We start from the raw sequence: 23,778 nt of genomic DNA, 5'->3' as shown, positions 1-23,778 counted from the left end.
GGTTTCTAACTGAGCCAATATTTGGCGGCTCAAACTCTGTCTTCTCAGCCATTTCTATATTCTTTGTTCAGCAGCCTTGTACACACTGCGGCATTATGCTCAGGCTCTCAGCGAGGGCAAACAGGAAACACATTCTTTTCTCTGGAAGAAAAAGATGCAACTTTTTGTCTTTTCTTTTTCCTCTGCATGGGACACGATTATTTTATTCCATCCATTCGGTTCCTGCATCCCCTGCCACCGCTTTTTTCCTGTTTTGTTTGGTGGTGGTTTTAAAAACCAGACTAGAACTGAAGTAGGGGGAAAAAAAGTGTTTTTGCTTTTTGCCTCCAAAGCCAATTATCTAAAATAGAATCACAACTGATTCTGGTGGTAACAATACCTCTTTCTCTGGAAACTATTTTTGCATTGCAGACCTCTCTCTGGCCTCCAGAAATATACAACACTTTCCTTCATTGTGGAGTCAACGCTCTCCAGGCCAACTAGAACAATGCCCTGTTAACAAGAAAAGAACCAGCAGGCTTTTCAGACTTGAATATGCAAACAATTTACCTGGGGCCTTTGTCAAAAGGCAGTTTCCGGATTCCTGGGCCTGAAACTGGATTTCCAAAGGGCTCCCTGGTGACACCTTTGCTGCTGGTCCTGGGACTACATTTTGAGCAAGATCTAGACAGCGGTTCTCAATCTTGGTGCATGTTGGAATTACGTGGAGACCTTTATAAGCTACTGATCCCTAAGCCCACCACAGATCAATGGAACCTGAGTCCATGTGGTGTGGCCTAGGTGCTACTAGTTATAAAACTACTCCAGGTGGTTCTAATCTAAGCCAATTCCCAGAGAATAGCATCATAAAAATAGTACTTAACTACAATCTCTCCAGTCAACAACTCCTGTAGCAAAGGGCTAGAAGGCAGAAGATATTAAATATGAATGTGTGGATAATGGCTAATTCTTGTTCCCAGGGAGGTTAACATATGTACTAGTGGTAAAACCATTCATCCAACAAATATTTGTGGAATGCCTACTAAATCCCAGAAAAACTGTGCTGGTCTTTAGGGATACGGTGAAGAACAAAACACACTGGGTCCTTATCTTCCCGAAGCTGAAAGTTTCCCAGGGAAAGGTGTTACTCGAATAATTACTCAAATCCATGTGATTTGAAGCCATGATGAGTGCCAGGAAGGAAAAGGGTTGAGGGTGCTGAGAACGCGGAATGGGGTGAGGGCTTCACATTAGTAGCAGACAAAGGTGCGGTTTATTGTCCAATCAGTGATCATGGAATCACGGGTATTCCTTAATTGTGGTGAAATAGACATAACACGAACTTTACAATTCAGTGGCATTAAGCATATTCAAATGTTTTGTAACTCTTACCACCATCCACTTCCAGAACTTTTTCATCATCAGAAGCAGAAAATCTGTAACCTTATAAGCAATAACCACCCCTCATCCCCACCCGCTGTCAATCACACATTTTTTTTTTTTTTAACTGAAAGGGACTTTGGAAGCTTGTACTTCAATAGCCTAGTTTTATAGAGGAGGAAAACTGAATTTTCAGTTCAGAATATTTGCCACGGTAGCATGTGATAAAAGAGAACTGGGCACAAAAGAAATCCTATTAGTTCATTACTCTCAATAGTTATTGAAGAAAGATGCGTTGAACTTCCCAGCCCGCTGAAGGCAGGAGTTAAGTAAATTATACCTGGGTTTCTCCACCTCACCACAATCAATATTTTGGGCAGGATCATTCTTTGCTGTGGGGAGCTGTCCTGTTGCATTGTAGGATGTGTAGCAGCATCCCTGGCCTCTACCCACTGCACCCCACCACCACCACTACAGTTGTGACAGCCAGATGTGCCTGCCAGATGTCCCCTGGGGCGGGGGGCACAAGTACTGCTGGTTGAGAACCAGTGAGTTAGCAGGATGCTGTCTTCAAGTGACATCTCTTCAAGGGCTGAAGAATTTGGTTCAGTTTTGGCTCCTTAGGACCCAAAGGAAGACTTACCCTCCCTTCCAAGAGGACAAAGGTGATTCTTAGACATGCAAAGCTGCAATATATCCCCAATAGTGCATATTAAAACCATCTGAGAGATTTCAAAACTCCCTATACCCCAGCCACACTCCAGACCAGTCAAACCAGAATCTCTGAGGGTGGGGGCTCCAGCATCAGTGTTTGTTAAAGCTCCCCAGGTGATCCCAAAGTGCAGCCATGGTTGAGAACCACTGTTGTAGCACTTGCTATTCAAGGGGGGTGGTCCACGGGCCAGCAGCTTTGCCATCACCTGGAAGGTAGTTAGAATGCCAAGTCTCAGGCCCCACCCCGACCCGCTGAATCAGAATCTACATTTTAACCAGATTTCCAGGTGACTCAAATGCATATTAAAAGTTTGAGAACTGTTGTTCTGGAATTCAAAAAAATCAGTACCTTGACTTGTAAGGAGTCACACTGATCTTTTTTTCCACCTTCACAAAGCAATTCAGATAAAATCCAAAACCATTTGTAAATGGTAATTTTGAAAGAGCTATTTCTCAATTTCCCTCCTCTCAGCTCAGGAGGCCACACATTCGGGGGCGGAAACACCAAGGGAGAAATGTGGCATGTTTGCCATCGTGGATATTTGTCTGAGCTTGCAGTCCCCAAAAGGGGGCCTGAAGCACTGCTATGCACTCTGTGGGTGCTTAATAAATATTTGTTGGCTGGCTCCCCCGCCCAGATGTGAAAACAAAGTGTGTTTTCCTCGGAGTTGGGGCAAATTGATCCACCTAATCATTTCTGTACGATTTAAGGCAAGCAGTCCTAAGTCTGCTTGTCTGTAGGTTTTGGAAAGTGGGGTTGGAGGGACAGAGGCCAGGAGGGGAAGGCCAGAACAGCAAGAGACGAAGGAAGAGGTTGCAGAGAGCACAGAATGCATGCTGTACTCCAGGCACGAAATAAACAGAAGAAAAGTATGCCAATCACCGCATAATGAATTCGTTTCTGGCTGCCAAAGTAGGAGCCACAGAACAATGAACAATCCCAGCGGCTTCTGTTTCCACAATGCAGCCTTGTAAATGTCCACAGGCAGAAAATTCTGCCTACTATGCACTGGGCATTTTTCTTTCTGGGCTGTGCTCTAGACCTGGGCAGCAAATTGTGTACCTAAGAAACATTTCATTTCAGGGCTAGGAAAATGAACATTTGAACCTCCTGTCCAGCAGAGCTCTTGGGTATGACATGATTTCTTTTTCTGGAAACCATTTTCTCAAGCAAAAGTAAGTGTTCAAAACAATAGTGGTTGTCCAGGTAGCTGAATGTTGACATACCAAAGGGGTTTCAAGAATCTCCTTGCCAACTAAACCGTCTCATAGGCACAGCTTGAGGATAATCACGCTGTCTTTGAGTGTTCAGTCATCATTTGTCTTCTAACTCGACAAGTCATGTCGGCCTCCACCATAAGTAAGTTCTGATAAGTACTAAAGTAGATCATGATATCACAATCCGCGCCATCTATTTGTGTGTATGTTTACATTTACGTACCAGGTGGCCTACCAAAATTGTCCCCAAACTGGCATTTTGAGAATTCCAGGAATACTCACTTCAGATGAAATCTGGGATCTTAACATTTAACTGGTAAGTATAGGGTGAATTTTCATTTTAGTCCCTCTTCTGTAAAGCTCCTTCCAAATGACAAACTCTTTACTTCTTCAGTCACAGATGCACACACGCCTGGGACCGAGCCTGGACACTGCACCATTAGTCAACTCTGCTATCTGGGGCATGTTACTTTGCTTCTCCTTAGTTCGTTGTCCTCATCTGGCTACTGGACTGTTGGCTGGTAGCTAGACTATGTGATTTCTGGGGAGATGACAAGCTCAAAAGATACCTGAGCTGCTGCAACTATGATGAAAAACTCCTCATGAAAACACACAAATGCAACACTTATATACTTTTTTATATTTTTATATTTTATATACTTTCCAACATCATATTCTTTCCCAGTTCAAATAAAGAAGAGTTTTAGTCCATCCAATTTTCTTGAAGCCAGGAGCTTGGTTCCACAGAGAACTTGAGACGTCTTTCCTGAGGCTTCTTATCCAAAATAAATGGTCTTGTTATGTAGCCAACAAAGGTTAGGAAGTAAACACTTTGACCCCTTTTTCTAACAGTCTCCCAAATTTTTTTTAGTGCTATGCCTCTATAACAAAAAAAAAAAAAAAAAAAAAGCTCATATTCTCAAAACATGTAAATTTAGGTACAGGTTATATAAAGTGCTACAAATATGTATATTAAATATAAGTCAAGTTAAATTTGTTTTTAAATAAATATAGAAGTGTCAGTATTTTCTTCCTGTGCCCAGTGAACCTACCTTGTACACCCCACCTTATGAACACAGCTCTCTTTTCCCACATTCTACTCAAATATGCCCCACTAAGTAAAGGTAATAAAAGGCAATGAGAGAGAAAGAGAAAATAATGTTATTCTGATTTGTCATGAAAATTTGTTTTTTATTGTTGTTGTTATTAAGAGGCAGAGCCTTGCTCTGTTGCCCAGACTGAAGTGCAGAGGTGTGATCATAGCTCCTTGAATTCCTGGGCTCTAGAAATCCTCCTGCCTGAGCTTCCTGAGTAGCTGAAACTATAGGTACACACCACCGCGACCAGCTAATTTTTCTTATTTTTTTTGTAGAGACAGGGTATTGCTACGTTCCCAGGCTGGTCTCGAACTCCTGGCCTCAAGCAATCCTCCTGCCTTAGCCTCCCAGAGTGCTAGGATTACAGCTTTGAGCCACCACACCTGGCCCCAAAATTTGCTTTTAATGTTAAATGCATTTCCAAGCATTTCCTTTCCTTTACAGAGTGTTCTCATATGGAGAAGGAATTCCAGTTCCTTTGTCTTCATATCACTTTGCTATATAGTACAGAACCTCATGGTGAGAGGTTCACTTTCATCACTCCTCACTCCAAAGTTGGCTCTTCTTTCTAAAACAGAAAGCCAAGAAGAGGCTTAAGGATAAGACTTTCATGAGCTCAAAAGAATGCACTAGCTTGTCTAATTATGGAGAAGGGAGTTCATGACTGGAACTCACAAATAGGAAACATGTTTAGTCTTCTATCCTAAGGAACAAAAAAACTACTAAATGCACACGTGAACTTTTTGTCCATTAGACCAAAGTTTATTAAGTGCCTTATATATCAGGCTCACTGCCAAATTTAATAAGTCATAGTCATTGCCCTCAAAGCGTTTATAAACTCATGAGGGAAACAGACACATACAAATAATTATCACACCACGTGATCAGATGGGTAAGAGAGGCACATCCTTCCTAATACAGAGGAAGGAATAATGAAATTGCCTATAGAGGCAGCAGAAAAGGATTCCAAGACAAGTACTAAAGGACGAGTAGGAGTCGGGCAGACAAGGTGGGGAAGCAAACAGGAACGGAATATGCAAAGGCATAGCCTTAGGAGAGACTGTGGCAAGTTTGGGGAGACATGAATGGTTGCCATGGTGGAAGCAAAAGGTACATATGGGAATATTTTGGGAGATGGGGCCAGAAATACAGCCGTAAGCCAACCAAGACTTGTAAAAAAAAATCTACCTATATCCCTTTTTATCAATGATCAAATCCATTTGTGAGATCTTTAACAAAATGTATGCTTTTGGAGGCTAATGATATCAAATTCTATGAGTCTAGAAATTTCTCCTTCAATCTACGTCTTCTAAGGCAGCGGTCCCCAAACTTTTTGGCACCAGGGACCGGTTTCATGGAAGACAATTTTTCCACAGGAATGTGAGGGGGGGTGTTCAGGATGATTCAAATGTATTACATTTATTGGACACTTTATTTCTATTATTATTACATTGTGATATGTAATGAAATAATTGTACAACTCACCATAATGCAGAATCAGTGGGAGCCCTGAGCTTGTTTTCCTGCAACTAGATGGTCCCATCTGGGGATGATGGGAGACAGTGACTGATCTGACAGGAGGCGGGGCTCAGGCAGTGATGCAGCAATGGGGAACAGCTGTACATACAGATGAAGCTTCGCTCACTCGCCTGCCAGTCACCTCCTGCCCTGCGGCCCGGTTCCTAACAGACCACGGACTGGACCAGACTGGTACCAGTTTGCAGCCCGGGGGTCGGGGACTGCAGTTCTAAGGTACAAGATTAGATGACATAGATCCAGAGCAGAATAAAGGATTGAGGGAGCCCAGGAATGAGGCTGATGGAAGAATGCACGTATTTCAACACCTCATTTTTAGAGTTTCAAATGTGAGAGGGTGGCAGGAGCGGGTAGACTCAAGGGGTTCTTTTGCATATCACACTAATGGAAGCATTTTCTCCAAGACTCACTTTCCACCCTTTACCAGGGGCTGGCTTCTCCATGTAGTATCAGAGGGACCAGAATAAGCCAATATAAACATGCCTAAATGAGCAGAATGATTTTCCACACAAAGAAACATACTTTCCTCCAAGGAATGGAAAACCAAACACCACACGTTCTCACTAATAAGTGAGAGCTAAACAATGGCTACACATGGGCACAAACAGATATCAAGGACATTGGAAACCAAGAAGGCAGGGAGCCTGGGAGAGGGGGTTGATGGACAAAAACTTACCTATTGGGTACAATGAACACTATGCTGGTGACAGGCATACCAAAAGCCCTGACTTATACAAGGCATTATACAAAGGTATCCATGTAACAAACACATTTGTACCCCCTTAATATTTCAGGAAAAAAGAAGAGACATGATATACTATGAAGAACTTGCCCACCGACAACCAAGAAGAGTGAAAAATTACCAGAAGTTTCTGTCTCCAGAAACTTAGTTCTCCTTGCACTGGCCATGGGGCCTCACCAGCATGTAGAGTTGTTCAATTTTTTTTATTACCCATCTCTGTATGCAGTAGGTGATCAAGAAACATTTCCCAAGTGAACAGATGGGGGGAAAAAGTACCAACTGAAGCTATAAATACCAGCAGAAACACAAGGATAAGAGACAGTGTCTACCTTCTAAAAGCTCCCAGGATGGCTGGGGGGAATAAAATAATCACCCAAATCACTAAAGTTTAAGGTTAAGCAAGTAAACCCCATAAGAGGAAAACAAACAACCTTGTGGGTGGGCTCTGAGGAAGGAGGAGGGAATGTTCTAGAAATCACTTCTCCCTTTAGGGGTCAGAATTTAAGCTCTGTGGTAGTTTTCCCCTGGAGGTTCCTGTTAACTGGCTGGCATCTAAACTCCTGACAGATGTGGGAGCAGAGAGGGCTTGCCTGCAATCTTTTAAAGGTAGGGATACAATTTTATGAGTCGCTCTTTCTACTTGTCAAGCGGTCTGGAGAGGATATTCGCTGGGGAGGTGAGTGCAGCTGACAAAAAGCACAATGAGCAGTCTGGGGTAACTTGAGGGTTTCGATGTGAACACACCTTGAGCCACAGAACAGAGGAAGGAGGGGTTTGTTTCTATTGCCGTTAGTCACTTCTTTCTACAGCTCCAAATGGTAGTCCAGTAGTTCAAGAGGAGACACACTTTACAAACAGCCATGGGGTAGGGCTGGGGGCGTGTGTGTTGGCGAGGAGGGCTGGGGCATTCAGGCTCAGTGCTATGAATAACTCAAGGCTGAGGCAGTGGCCATGCCTTCGTGTGACCTCGTTCAGAGTAAACATTTAATAGATTTGTTCCCAGGGGTCTACCAGTTCTCTGCAAGAAATTTTATTGTGATTTCATCCAGAAAGTTATCTAACAAAACCTAAAACAAGCATACTCTGGATCATTTAAGTCAGCGGTCAGCCAACTATTGCCATAAACAGCCAGACAGTAAATAGTCCAGGCTTCGCAGGCCCCATGCAGTCTCTGTTGCAGACTCAACTGGCCCATTGTAGCATACAAGCAGCCATAGATACTACGGAGATGAACGGACCTGGCTGTGTTGCAATAAAACTTTACTTATGGACCCTGAGATTTGAATTTCGTATAATTTGCACATCATAAAATCAATCTCTTTTTGATTTTTAACCATCTAAGAATTTAAAAATCATTCTTAGTCTATGGGACGTTCCAAAACAGGTAGCAGGCCATATCTGGTCCACAGGTCACAGTCTGCCAGTCTCTGATCTACGTGGCCACTTTATGACCAGATTTAATCCCTAAATTACCTACCAGAACTGGCAGTTGTGTTTACCGTAACTTATATACTTAAAGATTTTCACTATAAATGTAATATTTCTTAAACATGGTCTCAGGAATCCCCACGATCTCATATCTAAGAACTCCATCTTAAAGGCATATAATTATCTTAGTTTCTCAAATGGCCAGGTTTTCCTCCTAGGTCAAACTGAGTTACCTACTAGCATGAGACAGTGTGGTGGCCATGCTGAATCTACAAGAAAACAACATTCTTCCTGTCAAATACTGGCTTCCACCTTCTCTCTGACCAACACATTATTGGAGTTGATGACAATTTATACAATGCACTAGCCTTTCATTGCTTTTCCCTGCTGTGTATCTGAGGGCCAGTACTAATGAAAATCAATGGTCAAATGTGACCGCATAGCCAAAGAGGCAGGGAAGATGGGGAAAGAAATCAGGGATCACAAAATGCTGTGACCTGAGTGACTCGTCCCCTGGATAGCCCAAGGTTTTTAATGCCACACGAATAAGGGCTCGTCATCCAAAAGGCAACCACTAGCTGGTGTCTTTACTTTCACTCTTAAACTGGAGGTCCTCAAGTCAGTGGAGGGAGCCTCCCACAGATTTGGTTTGTTTCATTCCCGAAGGTAATTAACCACTGTGCATGTATGCCTTTGTGCAGGGAGAGGATGTGCCTTCCGTGCAGGGATGTTACACGCTGATGGAGTTCTCTCTCCCCTTCTCCCAGGAGGTCTCAAACATGCCTGGAGATTTACAGTAACAGGCTGAAATTCCGCAGGGCGTTCTGTCTCTCTACATCCTTGGAGACCTCATGGGGAGAACTTGCTGGCACGAGGCCTGGATTCTCCCCAGGGTTTAGCAAAGCTCATTCCAAGATGGAAACTGTCACTTGGGGAATGGTTCTCTCTCCAGGACATCTTTCAGGGAACATTCACTGTTTCCACGTGCATACGGGAGAAAGCAGCAAAGCCTGGCCACATGATCGCCTCCAGGTGACCCCAAAACATCTTGGTTCACTAAGCCTTTAAACAAGCCCACAGATTAAATGGATGTGCATCACAGCCACTATATAAATGACACAGAACCCTTCCTCTCTGAACTGGACCCTCATTCTTAGATCAAAGACTTAAACTATGCTACATTACTGTGTTAAATCTGGACATAATACCGTGAAATCCAGCTAATCACCCAAGCTAGACAATAAAAGTTTATCAAGCAGTCGCCACCCACATTTGATCTCTCTATGTGAATTTGTATAAAAAAGTCTTTTTTTAGCCATGGATCTTAGGTACATTTATTTTAGAATCAGAAATGAATATTCCTATTTAGCATATCTGTCTTCGTCAAATACTTGAGAAATATGCTGAGGTATGTTATTATAATTTGTTACAAATTAAATCATAGCCTCACATTCATTTGCCATTGCTTATTTACAAGTTAAACAAAAATTCATAAAACCACGTGAGAAGAACGAATACAGCAGATTAAACAGTTGGTTAGAAACAATGTTCTTTTCTGAACAACTATTTGCTGTGGAACCATTTTACATTTTACATCTTGCATCTGTGACAAAAGGGTCTGCTGCTTTTAACCTATTCTAAGGATAAAATATAAATTTGCTAAAATGTGAAGGTTTATATAAACAGAGCACCAAAGCAGGCCTCCCATATACCTCCCCCCATCTCTGATCCTGACGGCTGCTCAGCCCCAGGAGATATAAAGGACAATAAGAAGTAAGCCACGGTAACGTTTTTCCCTGAAATGTTACAGTATCATTTTGGTGAGAAATAAGCTCTTTGTTCTTTGCCATGCAAATATTTTCTTCGGGGGATTTTTCTCATAATGGGAGAGATCTGAATTTGAGAGTGTCTACTGGGGCATCTTAGCTGATGCTTTGCTTTCTTTACAGCTTCTAAATATACCTGCATAATCACAGCAGCCCAGGGGGGACAATAAGCTCCTTAGCATCTCCCCGCTATGATCCTACCCCACAGTAAGGCATTGACAATGGCCACAATAAACCTTATAAATCTAATTACAGAACATAATAATGATCTCGTACTTTTTTTTTTTCATTTTCAGTTGTTTTAAGATTTCTAAACTTGTGTTGAAACATGCGGCTTCATTTCCCTAGAGGGGAAATAATATTCCTTTAGCAAAATTCTTAGGTCAAGCCCATGTGTATTTTGGAATGGACCAAAGCTGGGGGGAAAAAAAACAACGGATATCATTCTTGGGAAAAAAAATCATAGCCAATTTTTAACAAACTTTCTGGAAAGTGACTAGCGTGGAACAGGATTTTCCCAACTGCACGTTGAGAATTGCTAGTTCCACGAAATGTTTATAGGTACTCAACAGTTAAATATGTTTAAAAAGTGACACAATTTGTATCTCTATCATAGAAAATAGTAATGGATGTTAGAACATCAGCAGTAAAGCCACGATTTTTTAAATATTAGTGTTCTAGAAACTTCGTTGACCTCAAAATCCCCATTTCCCCCTAAGGAATATCTGTCAATATCTTGAGCTATATAATAGGTGTCTGGTTGATAGGACAGAAATGTTGGGATGCAACTAGTGTTTTTGAAAATCTTAAAATTAGGGTTTTAAAAAAATCTTAAATATGGTGCTTATGAACAAAAATTTAAATACATAGCTGTAAGATAGGTAGTTCATCACTTTAAAAATTAAGAGAAATGAGACATCTGTATGGCTGGAAAATAACAGAAGGAACCACTGTGACTCATGTGAAAGGTGCCACCTCGATTTAAAGGGTTACTGGAGTGAAACCATATCCTGTACAGAGAAGGAAAAACACAACAGACAGAGCCAGCTGTTCAGAAAACACATTATGCCTGGATGTTACTCCTCACACTTATAACAGCCACTTTTTAACACAAAAATTAAAATATGTTACTAACTAATATTAGACTGGACCATATGAAATTGCCGGTTTTGTAGGTAAAAAAGAGCCACATCTTGGCAATTTAATACGATTCACTCTAACAGAATTACACAGAGACAGGTAGAAGATAGGGCAGTCTAGAGTTTTAAAAATATAAGAGAAATTATGATGGTTCAGCTAATTACCTTGATTTTACCCATGGGAACAAAAAATGAGGAACAATTATTCCAGATGATGGAGTCAACTGTTCAGCAGACATGTTTTTATTTGTAGGAACAGTCTGGATTTGCTTAAGTATACATAATACACAGGCTCAACACATTCTTGCCAACAGCTGGGCTAGGTCTAGAAAATTCCACTGGCCTTGAGATTTGCTAGAATTGTGTATTGTAGATGCTTCTCTCCATCAGAGTCAACAAGTTTTATAACCATCTTAATAGACCCATTTCATCTCTTTGCCCTTCTATGAATGGACCAATAGTATTCAGTTGACATTATTTTACCATCATGATATCTTCCAAGACAGACTGTAGTTAAACTTACAACTACCTCTCAGGAGCAAATTGCACCATGATAAATTTCATTTAACCCAAATGGAAAATTACACTTGACAGAAGAAAGCTTTCAGAAAATCCATCCTCAGATGAACTACTTTTATCTCTTGCTGCTGTTATATTAAATGATTTAAACACAAACTGACTATATTAATGCACTGAAAAATCCGGACGCTACCACATGTACATCCCATGAAACGAAAGTAGTTTGTTAATAAGCGTACCTAGATCTATGCATCAATCTATCTGTTGTTCTCTGGAGGGGAAAATCTTCCACAGTGAATTCTGGATTATTTCTGTTGTTAAAAAGACTCTTCAATCTGTGGATCATAATATTACACCACTTTCCTACCCAGCTGCAAGTCATATTCAGGAGTCCAGAGGAATGTCCCAAGTTTGTTCCAAAAATGTCCAGATGGGCTCGCTCGCATACCACTCCAATAAACAATGCCGGCCAGCCCACCACATTCATACCCACAAGGGGCGGGCACTCCCATCCTTCAGCCAGCAGGTCTCTTTTCGTACATGTAGACCTCCCTGGAACTCTCATGATTCCAAAAGTGTTTTCCTTTTAATCTGCTTAATTATACTTCTTTATATTACAATTCACTGACCTCCCAATTTAAATGCATTAGAGATATATATTAGTGTCAATTGCAGAGCTTCACCATGACAAACTATTTGGAGCTACCGCGCTGGGTTGAATAGCACTCTTGTCACGAAGGAGAGGGGTATTTGCATTAGTTGGTGCCACCTCACTGAGAGTAAGTGTGTGGCTTCCTTTAGGCAAGGGTTTCTAACCTCGGCACTATTGACATCTGGGGCCAGATACTCCTTTATGGAGGGAGCTGTCCTGTGCATTGTAAGATATTTAGCAGCATCCCTGGCCTCTACCCACTAGATGCCAGTAGCACCCTCTAGTTGAGACAACCAAAAATGTCTTCAGACTTGGCTAAATGGCTCCTGGGGAACAAATAGCCTCCGGGTGAGAATCACTGCTTTAGACCTTCTGAAATTCTAAAAATAGCTTTAGGACACCTTATGCCTTCGTGTTTTCTTAGGATATTGCTGCTCAAAGTGTGGTTCCTGGACCAAGCAGCACCTGCATTGCCTGTGAGCTTGTCAGAAATGCAGAATCTCAGGCCCCTCCGGCGCTATTTCAATCCGAATCTGCATTTTAACAAGATCCACAGGCGATGCTGATCTGATGCACCTTAAAATTTGAGAAGCGCTAATCAGCCTAGGTTAGAACGTATCATTTAGCATCTTGTAAAGATGATTAGTAACTAAAGGTGATAACTACAGACAGACAAACCAGAATCATTTATCATTCAATAGTTGATTTCTTGCCATTTGTGTTTGGCTAGATGTGTGTTCTTTATTTCTTGATAGAGAGAAACTAAGGGAGGGAAAATCATGTGCTTGCTCTCACGTGTCACTTTCTCACAGCTGTATGTTCGTCACCTGGCTGTGCCCCTCTGCTGGGCTCACTCACGAGACATCAGGAATCACAACCCCAACAATGGCACTTATCTCCCACAAACTCAGGTCTATCGTTCTAAGGTAGCTTGATCTTAACTTTAAAGGCAGACCTACTTATTTTAAATAATTGAAGATACAGACTATCCATTTTCAACAGGGACAATATCACCCCCAATAGGATGAAAATGAGTTCTTGAGGGGCATAAACCCCTTACTGTTTATACATATAAAGCATCAATATACACGCAGCACAGAGATGCACAGCGTATCTGTGATGTTAAGATTGCATGGAGGGGCAATTAGGAAAAAAGCATTTAAAAAGTCCTGGAGGGGGCAATAATAAATAAGAAGACTGAGAAAAATGGATGAAAATGTATCCTTGGTAAATGGATGGATTGTCAGCAACAACCCACAGGAACCAACTAGCAGTACATTTGTGTTTGAAGACAGAAGCACACAAATACAGAATGAGAAGACGAACACAGGGACAGAAGAGTCTGCGGACCGTGCTGTTGTGACCGTACCTCCAGAGGGGCTGCTCCTAGGCTGTGACTCCCAGCTGGGTCACTTTCAAACTGGAGGAACACTGGGCAACTTCTGCTCTCCGACCCTCAGTCCCCTACCACCTGAGCAGGTTGTCATGAGGATGAACTGCAGTCATTACGGGAAGGCAGCCAACACTACCTGGCATAAAGTTAGTTTTCATGAAACATTAGCTTTCTCTTTTCCCATTAATCATCTTCTCCAGTTGTAAGATATTTAGCTGTCATTAATTTTGTTCCTTTGGGAAATAAATATATTCCTTCTTGTGTGGATACTGAATAAATCATAAACAGAACTTTATTAGATCATAGTATAAAGTATCTATAAATAGAGGAGACTCTTATCCTGAAAATAACATTAAGTTGGATGAAGTCAGATGGAAGGTTTAGTGCAAAAGCTTTGTGTAAGTCACTTGTTGTTCCATAATGCCTCATAGACGGTCCTAAAAAATCATCACTCTTTGCAAAATGCACAACAAGAAACATAGGGCTTACGGGAAAAATGGGGTAAGTGATATATAAAGATTGGAACCTAATAAAAACAGTAGCACCATTTTATATATGTCAAATGATTAAAAAATATATAAATACAAGAATAAATACATCTCTTCACCTAGAAAAAGCCCTGCACATGGTGGGGGGTGGGAAATTGAGGTGGCTGTCTATGTATGAGGTTATGCATGTGTGTGCTGTATATTCTGAAGTCACTTGGTCCAGCTGAGTGCAGTTTTCTGCATTCACTTAATGTTTCACCAGGAGAAAATGACACACGAGCAAATGCAAAATTCTGATTGTGCTCATTTTGTTCATAGTTTCAAAACAAGCATCATAACAGAACTGTCTGCTATATTCCAAGACTGCTTAATTTCTTAATCTTGGAGAGTCTCTAAAAAGAAGGGATCCTTTTCCTGAAGGATGTTTTAATTCAGAATCAGATCCATTGACTATAGTCTGAAGCCCCCAAACAGAATTTTCTAGCCCATTTTTCCCTGTGACAATGCTTCCAACATTTCACAACATTCCTGAGTTTCCATAAAGTTTAAGAATTCACAAAAGTCACACAATGTGCCAAACATGGGAGGCAGCTGTGGAGAGGGTTCTAGACTTAGAGGACTCTACATGCAAATCCCTATATGACTTGTAATGTCCTCTATCTCTCTGAGCCTCATTGCCCAAATCTCTAAAATAAGATTATCTTGCAATTACCTGGGCTAGTGCTTAAAAATTATCAGTTGAATGCATATCTGGACACAGATTGACTTATAATCATGAAGATAGTGTAATCCTTCTCCTTCTAAGAGGTAAGGAGCACTGAATTGGAAACATCCATTACTGCCTTGGCAGAAAATGGTCATTGAAGTGGCTACAAAGATACAGAAAAAATAGAAAATACACATGCCGAACACTAAGGTAGTTTACAGACACAGGAAGATGTGGGGGAGAGCAGCTGCTTCTACCAACCCAGAGAGAATTTCATTTCCTCCCTCGAGGTTTCATTGGCTTTCATCTCCCTGGTTTCTTGTGTTACTGTCTGGAATGTTCCACTTCCTTGTCTAAAAAAGAAAATTCAATCTCCTGAGTCTACAAAAATTATTCTTGCTCAATCCATTTCTCCCGTTGTGGTGTTTAAAGGAGCTTTGGAGTCATCTGACTTGGTGTCACTCTCCCCCTAAATGTGCCAAAGACAAGGACCACTTGTTCCTAAAGTCCAGCCAGACATACAAGGTCACACTGCAAAATCCAGAGATAAGTGTTTGCTTGTCTTGGGGACTCTAGGTTCAGGTCTGCTTCTGGAGCGGAAAACACGCGCTCGTACCTGAAGATGCAGACCATGAGAACCTGGCTGTGAACTTGGCAACACTGAGCAGGGAGCCCCTTCAGTCAATTCTCCTTACTCCCTGCTCAACCCAGCCCCAGAGTTAGATGCCCAGGGAACTTCCCCAACCAGGAAAGGGATGCTTCGAAGGCCCGAGTCTGCCCACTGACTTTATTTCTTATTACAACTTAATTAAATGGTCTCCAATTTTGAGTTTTTAAAAACTAATTGTTAAATGTCACATAGAAGCAAAAGGTGACAACACAAGGTTACATTAGAAGCATATGCTCCTAGTATCAAGACCCATTTGTTCGTCTAAGTTCAGAATTCTTACGTGATCATCAGGCTACTAGTGGAAGCAGAAACTTAATTGATATGTAATAGGAGTATAAGTGTGTGGTTTTCTTGGTAGACTCAGTCCACCACCGCTGAGGTTAAATCTTTAACAAAAATCCTTCACTGTAGAAATACAAATAAGATCCTATTTAATAAAATCTTTACTCCTTTTTGATAATGGGTACCTTTGATAAGGAAAACTCCCATCTATTACTTGGCACAGCAGCCGCCTGAGACCCCCACCCCTCACGGAGGACCCACATTAGCATATCACTGACCTAACACCTGGTACATTAACATATCACTAACCTAACATTTGGCACATCAGCATAACACTAATCCTATTGCCTAGTGCAGACACTAAACTTATTACCGGCGGGCATTGTCACCTGAGACCCCCCTCCCCTTGGATCACCCCAACTTAATAAAAATGGGAAAAATTAGGTAGACGGGGCTCAGAATTTGGTGGCGAGACCCCTCTGAGCCCACCGGCGCATAAACCTTGATTCTCCGACTCTCCGTGTGCCGCTCGGTTTGTCCTCGGGACCACTCGCTGTAACACTTTCCGTAACACCTTCAAAAACATGTGGGAAATATTCCAGGCCTAAATGTTTACCCCTACTTGTTATTAAAGGTGATTCCATAAATGTGGATTGGATTTTTTTTTTAACATTTACATTGATTATCTCATTAGACCATTTCAGTCCTCTGAGCTAGACATAGCACATTTCCCCCATTGCATTAATGAAAATGGCTTGCTTATAAAATGATTTCTCAACATTGCCTCACTTGTTCCTCAGGGAGGGCATTACCCTATTTTTGATGAGGTCACTTAAACACACAGGGGTTAAGCAACTTGCCAAAGACCATGAGATAGTGGAAGTCACAGGGTTAATACCCAGGTCTCTGCCCCTTAGACCAGCACTTGTTCTACTCTGCCATGACAGCTCCCACCTGAAGCAGCTGTCCAAAGACCCACAGAAAGTCATCAAGGAAATCAGGAGAAGAACCTCAGTCTTCTGTCTCCTACCCTAGTTAGGGCCCATGACCCACGCTTAGAACCAAACACCAATCCAGTCCCAGAGAAGCCCATCTCTCTTTATCCTGACCACCTTGACAATCCCAATGACAGTCATCGGTGCCTCCCAAGCACATAACCTGTAGTGTCACAGCATGAACCACAGGAAGCCCACACGACCCAGTCCCATAGAGAAGGTACTAAGGATCAGGCTCCACAGAGATGGAAAGGGGCTCAAGTAAAGGCACCAGTTGGATGTTAATGGGTGTCTCTATAGTTTGATTTCACCAGGTGATCCTGGCACCATCCCAGGACTCCCTGGGGCTGGACATTGGGTCTTAGAAATGTCTACAAACTGACACGGGTGTCAGGATCAAAGCTTCACTCAAGGAGGAGCTCATTAAGAGATAGCTGGGTTAGCTAGACTCACTCCCATGCTTTGCCATGGCCACTCTGTCCAAGGGGTCTTCTCCTGGCACACCACTGCCCACTGTGACTCTGCAAGGTGACAGCCCCTAATGCCAGATCCAGACATCTCCTTCCATTTGTCTCCCACCCAGGGTCTCAAGGCAACTCTGGGGTTCGTAGGGCCAGTTTCAGAATTTGGATTTATACCAGGCTAACCCCAAGCACAAGCTAACACTACCCCCTAGGCATTGAACATTTGCCATGCGCCATCCATTCCAGGCACTTTTCTGAGAGTCAATATATTATTTAGTCTTGACAACATCCTGTCAGGTAAGTATGATCTCCAATTTACTGATGAGGAAATTGAAACTCAGAGAGAATAAATATAGGCATTTGCCTAAAACATGTAGTTAGCGGAATAGACACATCAGCATTCTGCCCCTAAGCTTATGTTCATTAGCATTTTGCCATGCAGGCTCTTGGACCTTCTCCAATGCAGGGCCAGCCTCCAGGCAGGGAGATGCTGGCGTGGTCAGGCCAGCACAAGGTCATCATCGTGGTCCCCATCATCTAATACTAATACATTACTCTGACTGATTATGCAGGAGAAGTGGTTCCTTCCCACGAGGAAGCAAGATCCATTGGATTTCAGAGCTGTCTCACAAGGACATAAACTAAACAAATAGGACACTGCCACAAGGCGGGCTTGGGGTGAGTGTCTGACTGGCACCGGGGCCAGGGCAGCCAGAGGAAGCAAGGACCAGAGGGATGAGCACACAGCATCAGTGTGGGGAGACCAGGGGAGGGCACCTCTGGCAGAGCTGGAGATGAGCGCACCTCAGTGGTTGGGAGGAGAGGGACAGGGTCATTTGAGGAAGACAAGGTTCTCCCCAACAGCAAGGTAGCAGTAACACAGGGCTTCTTAGACTTCTTGGGCAGTCAGCTAAACCTCTGGGCTCCCATCTCAGAATAATGCTCTTAAGTGCACAAAATAAAATACACAGGATTAGGAAGAAAATCAATTAAATTGAAGGACATCAAAATAAAAAGCAAGTTTGAAACATATACATGTTATAATAAATATGTATAATATATCATTGTACATAAATGTAGAATACATATGTTCTGTTAATGCTAGTGGAGATATAATACACAATTTCAAAGTAGTGATGAGTATAATGATATTTTGAGATATCTGTAACAACTGTAATAAAATGAAAATTCGTGTGGTTTTTAGTAAGGGCAAAGTCACAGGTACTGCTAAGTGACTGCTTTATTGCCCACATTCATACGAGAAAAAATGCTACATTTCAGTTAGAGGTTAGTGAAAATACAGATTTTTTTTTTCCTATCCCAATCCTTCCTGAGTTCTATCCCCCAGGAACCCCCTGGAGGCGTGTGGATGCAGGAGCCCTTGCTCTAGATCAGGGGTCAGCAAACTACTAAGGCACAAAGGCCCAAACCAGCCTGCTGGCTGTCCTCGTAAATCAAGTTGTATTGGAACACAGCCACACCCTCTCATTTACGGATTGTCCAGTGCTGCTTTTGCACTACAACAGCACAGTTGAGTAGCTGCGACAGATATTCACTATCTGGCTCTTTACAGACACAGTTTGCTGACCCCCGCATTAGACAGACTCAGTGAGCTGGGAATTAAACCTCTGGGACCAGCTGGGGCTCAGGCCTGACACTCTGGGGGTAGGGGCTTGAAGAGTCCCAGCAGATCCTTAAGGCTTGATCAGGCAAGCGCTTAATGCCTCAGCCACTCTCCAGGCCTCCTGAACTCTCTAACACTTAAGGCTGCACAAGAAGTTTATCTCTGGGCCTAAGATAGAGTGAGGCCCAGAGTAGGCTTCCTCCAGTTCAGGCCTACTTCTGCCTTCCAGAAAAATCAAGTGATTTGATGCTCGAACATGTGCTAATGACCTTTAACAGATCAAATCTTCCCTTACTCAAATGTGGCTCTGTTAAGAATTCATTTTAGTTCTTTACAGTTTCTTAAACTCAGTGACTGACATGGAATACTTGCTAAATACTGTGATAAAATGACTGTTCAGAGTGGGCTACCCTGTAAAATGCAGAACTCGGTCTTGGTGCTAAGAAATGCAGTACCATAAGCATTGTATATACATAAGCCATCTGTACAACATGGAGATGAGCACCCCCGAGAAAGAGTTTTCTAGTCTAGCCAGCCATTCTGCCTCTTCCATGTTACCTGGGTGATTCTGATTTTTCAGGCCAGCAATATATACAGTTTGCTGTCATAAGAACTTCCCACAAAACAGATCAAAGTTCTACCACGCTGCCTGACTTTCCCAGTTTGCCCAGCTTTGTAGCACCCGTACTTCTGGTTCCACTGTCATAAGCTTAACAATCGCTATTTGATCTTGGATGTGAGAAGATTTGGCCCGAGCCAGTTATATATCTTCCATTCATGAAACAATGGGAATAATAAAAAAAAAAAGAACAAAAAACAAAACAAAAACCCCCCACACCCTCAGAATCCATCTTGATGCTGAATATTAAACAGTTCAGAATTTTACAATGAGCAAGGGCTGTTGATTCAAGAGGCACTGATCTCTTAAATCCATTTCATTTATGCATGAATCCACCAGCTTCATGCACCTACTTCGTTTCATACTTCATACTTTATTTCTCACCAGATAAAGAACATCTCGAAACCTTCAGGAACTTTAGGGTGATCGAACGTAAAGCAAGGGCTTCTTCTTTTGAGAATCGAACAGCTGCCGTGGCAGAGTTGTTTTTCTTCAGCCCCTTTCACTGGGTTTTCTCTCCAGCAGCTGCTTTTGTTTTTTGTTCATGCACCTCCTCCCACTTCCCCTCCCCTAACCCGTTACAAAGTCGGGGGCTAGGGAGCATGCTGAAATACAAAGCAGTGCTTGTTAAAAATTTGAGTAAATCTGGGCTAATAGCCAAATTTCATTCTAAAGACCCATTTTGGAGGCTCAGCACTAAAATGGAATCTAGTATAGGGCTGTTTCTAGGACACCATGTCCCTATTGCGGGAGGGGGCTGGGGGGGGCGAATTTGATTCTATTGGCCACTATGTTTTGAAGGTTTGATACATATTAAAAATAAAGTTTCCCATAGAGCTAGGCTATAAAGAGATCAGTTTGAAATAATTTATGATTATGTGAAATTTTAAACTCAACAGATGGACTCTATGTAAATCATGTTGTAATTCTTTTATCTTTCAGACCACAACCTAAGTAGACCTTATGTTTCTAGACATAGAGTGAAGCTAGCATTTTTATGGGTTTCTAAAAGAAATGTCCACCCTAATGAGTGTCATATTTTAGGATTAAATCCATTAGAAAGATCTAGTACTTCAAAGTGTAATTATTGGGAAAGAAAAGTCACCCAAGTTCATAAGCTCTTTTTAATGATCATTTCCAAAACTAACTCCGAAGAACAATTTTAATAAGCTAACCTCAATATATCACTCTTTTACTAGTAAATTATGTGGTAGTTATGGGAAAAAATGCTCTTTTGTGTTCTATCGTTATCCCCAGAAAGATTCAGGAACGATGGTCACAAAAGCAAGACCACTAACTCAAGAATGATCTAAGGCCGGGCACGGTGGCTCACGCCTGTAATCCCAGCACTCTGGGAGGCCGAGGCGGGCGGATTGTTCGAGCTCAGGAGTTCGAGACCAGCCTGAGCAAGAGTGAGACTCCATCTCTACTAAAAATAGAAAGAAATTATATGGACAGCTAAAATATATATAGAAAAATTAGCCAGGCATGGTGGCGCATGCCTGTAGTCCCAGCTCCTCGGGAGACTGAGGCAGGAGGATTGCTTCAGTCCAGGAGTTTGAGGTTGCTGTGAGCTGGGTTGACGCCACGGCACTCACTCTAGCCTGGGCAACAGAGCAAGACTCTGTCTCAAAAAAAAAAAATAAATAAAATAATGATCTAACTGTACTTAAACATGTGGGAATAAACGTATGAGAGTCTGTATGCTTTTACTGCTTCTGTCTCCTGTTGGCTTTATAGCCCAATTGCAGATTAATTAGGATGTAAAGCTAATTATCTACCCTTTTGTGCTCTGTCAACTCTTAAGTGGCCACAAGAGCCCTATGTGGCATAATATCAAAGACAGCAACTGACATTGATTGGACACTTCCCATGTACTGACACAGTTGCCCGGTGCGTTCCTTACATCTCATTTACTCTTCATGACAACCCGAGAGATGATTTTCTGGGTGTGGAGACCGTGGCTGGGAAAAGCTAAATGACTTGCGAGTGAGGGGTGATACCAGGATTTAAATCTAGGTTCGTCTGAGTTTACAAATGACTCTTAACTATTTAAACTTAAAGTTAGATTCAAATCCAGATCTAACTTTAAAATGGAATATTAAATATTGCACTTCATTTTTAAAGTTAGCAGGAAAAAAATGCCTATTAATGTACTTCACGTCCAGAGAACTCTCTCAAGTCTTGATTGATAGCCTATTCATTTTTACTTTACACACAATTACAACAGCTTAATTCTCTGCTTTATCAACCCCTATCAGTGGCAGAACTCTGAAAATAGTGAGAAGTCGTCAGTGAGAACACAAATGAGATTGAAGAGAGAAAATTATGAAAATTACACATAAAAAGCCCAAAGCACAGCTATTTGAAACCACTTAATGCATGGGCATAATTCCTCCCATCTCATTCTTATATTGTAACATGGCCCGTGAGTGGTGTCTCTTACCAAAGATCAAAACTTGGGAGGGGCAAGGTATGTATGGCAGCAGGGTGCACAGGAAATCTCTGTACTTGCCTTTTAATTTTGCTGTGAACCTAAAACTGTTCTAAAAAAAATAAAGTCTAAAAAACATTGATCAAAACCCACAGATACTGCTTTAACCACATGATCAGGGTTAATATCACCAGTAATGAGATACATTGACACCATATATCCCCTGATATGATACACTACAAAAGGGCACAACGTCCTATCTGTGACATTCTTGTACAACCTCAATCTAATCATGAGAAAATGTCACACAAATCAAAATTGAGGGCCATACTACAAAATACCTGACCAGTACTCTTTCAGAGAGTTGAAGTCAAAAGACAAGGAAAAACCGAGGAACCATCACAGGTTGGTAGAGACTAAAGAGACGTAACAACTAAATGCCACGTGAGATCCTGAGTTGGATCTGGGTACAGAAAAGGGACATTAGAGTGAAAACTGGCAAAGTCCAAGTAAGTGCTGTAGTTTAGGTAATGGCACTGTATCAATGTCAATTTCCTGGTTTTGATCACTGTACTCTGGTTATGTAAGTTGTTAAGGTTGGGGGAAGCTTGGTGAAGGGTATACAGGAACTCTGTACTGTTTTTTACAACTTTTCCCTATCTGAAATTATTTCAAAATAAAGAAATTTTAAAGGAGTCAAATTTGGTTTAACATACACATAGAAATATATTATCTTAGAAACATCTGCCCCAGAAGTATTTAAAACAAAAGCATTCTGGTTCTTTATGAGAGGGGGTAAACTTCAGATTTACTGAATGCACAGCTGGCACACAAATATTTGTCCAAAAATCAACAAATAAATATCTAATTCTCATTTAACAAGGCAGTACTACCCAGGCAGTAACATTTTGTAACTTTTTATTTTAGAGAATTATCACAAAGTTGGTCGGGCGAGGTGGCTCATACCTGCAATCCTAGCACTCTGGGAGGCCGAGGCAGGTGGATCATTTGAGCTCAGGAGTTCGAGACCAGCCTGAGCAAGAGCAAGACCCCCGTCTCTACGAAAAATAGCAAGAAATTATATCGACTACTAAAAATATAGAGAGAAAAAATTAGCCGGGCATGGTGGCACATGCCTGTAGTCCCAGCTACTCGGGAGGCTGAGGCAGGAGGATCGCTTGAGCCCAGGAGTTTGAGGTTGCTGTGAGCTAGGCTGACGCCACAGCAGCCTGGGCAACAGAGTGAGACTCTGTCTCAAAAAAAAAAAAAAAAAAAAAAAAAAGAATTATCACAAAGATAGTATGAAAAGTTCCCGTATACCTCACATCCAGTTTACCCTATTGTTAATATCTTACATTAGCATAGTGTATCTGCTACAATGAACAAGTCCCATGCTAGATATTTCTATTTACACAGTGGCTGATGCTGCTGGCTCTTTGGGTAGGCTTATCACATGGATGATGATGAAGATCAGGTTGATGCTAATCATGTCTTTATTGTTTATAACCATAATACTGACTATGGGCCAGGCACTGTAGTCACAGTTTTTACAGATCATCTCATTTAGTTATCACAGTAATAGAATTAGGTGGGTGCCTTTTCTTATTCCCACTATATGGAGGGAGAGGCCAAAGCTTAGAGAGGTTAAGGAGGATTCCTCCAGATCAGCAAGGAGGAAACAGTAAAGTCAGATTCGAACATAGGACTGCTTTCTACACTCTTAACCACTGCAGCTGTCAGTCAACCAAAACCTCCAGCAGCTGTTTAGCTAAGCTTCCCTATACACGTTCAGTTGGTTTTGTTTAAAGTAACTAAAAGGTTTTTTATTTCTTCCTCTTTGCCTTCCCCTCAGATTCACTCATCTTTCCCTCTA

General features: G+C 41.8%; 1 protein-coding gene across 2 annotated transcripts in view; it reads right to left on the bottom strand.

Moving 5' to 3' along the window:
* The window catches only part of GPM6B (glycoprotein M6B), a 149,294-nt gene that overhangs the window by 101,525 nt on the left and 23,991 nt on the right, over window positions 1-23,778 (bottom strand). The window lies entirely within an intron of this gene.

Source organism: Lemur catta, chromosome X (genome assembly GCF_020740605.2).
Source record: "Lemur catta isolate mLemCat1 chromosome X, mLemCat1.pri, whole genome shotgun sequence".
NCBI classification, from domain to species: domain Eukaryota; kingdom Metazoa; phylum Chordata; class Mammalia; order Primates; family Lemuridae; genus Lemur; species Lemur catta.
The sequence above is the reverse complement of the archived record's forward strand: the minus strand, read 5'-3'. Positions and strand labels throughout refer to the sequence as shown.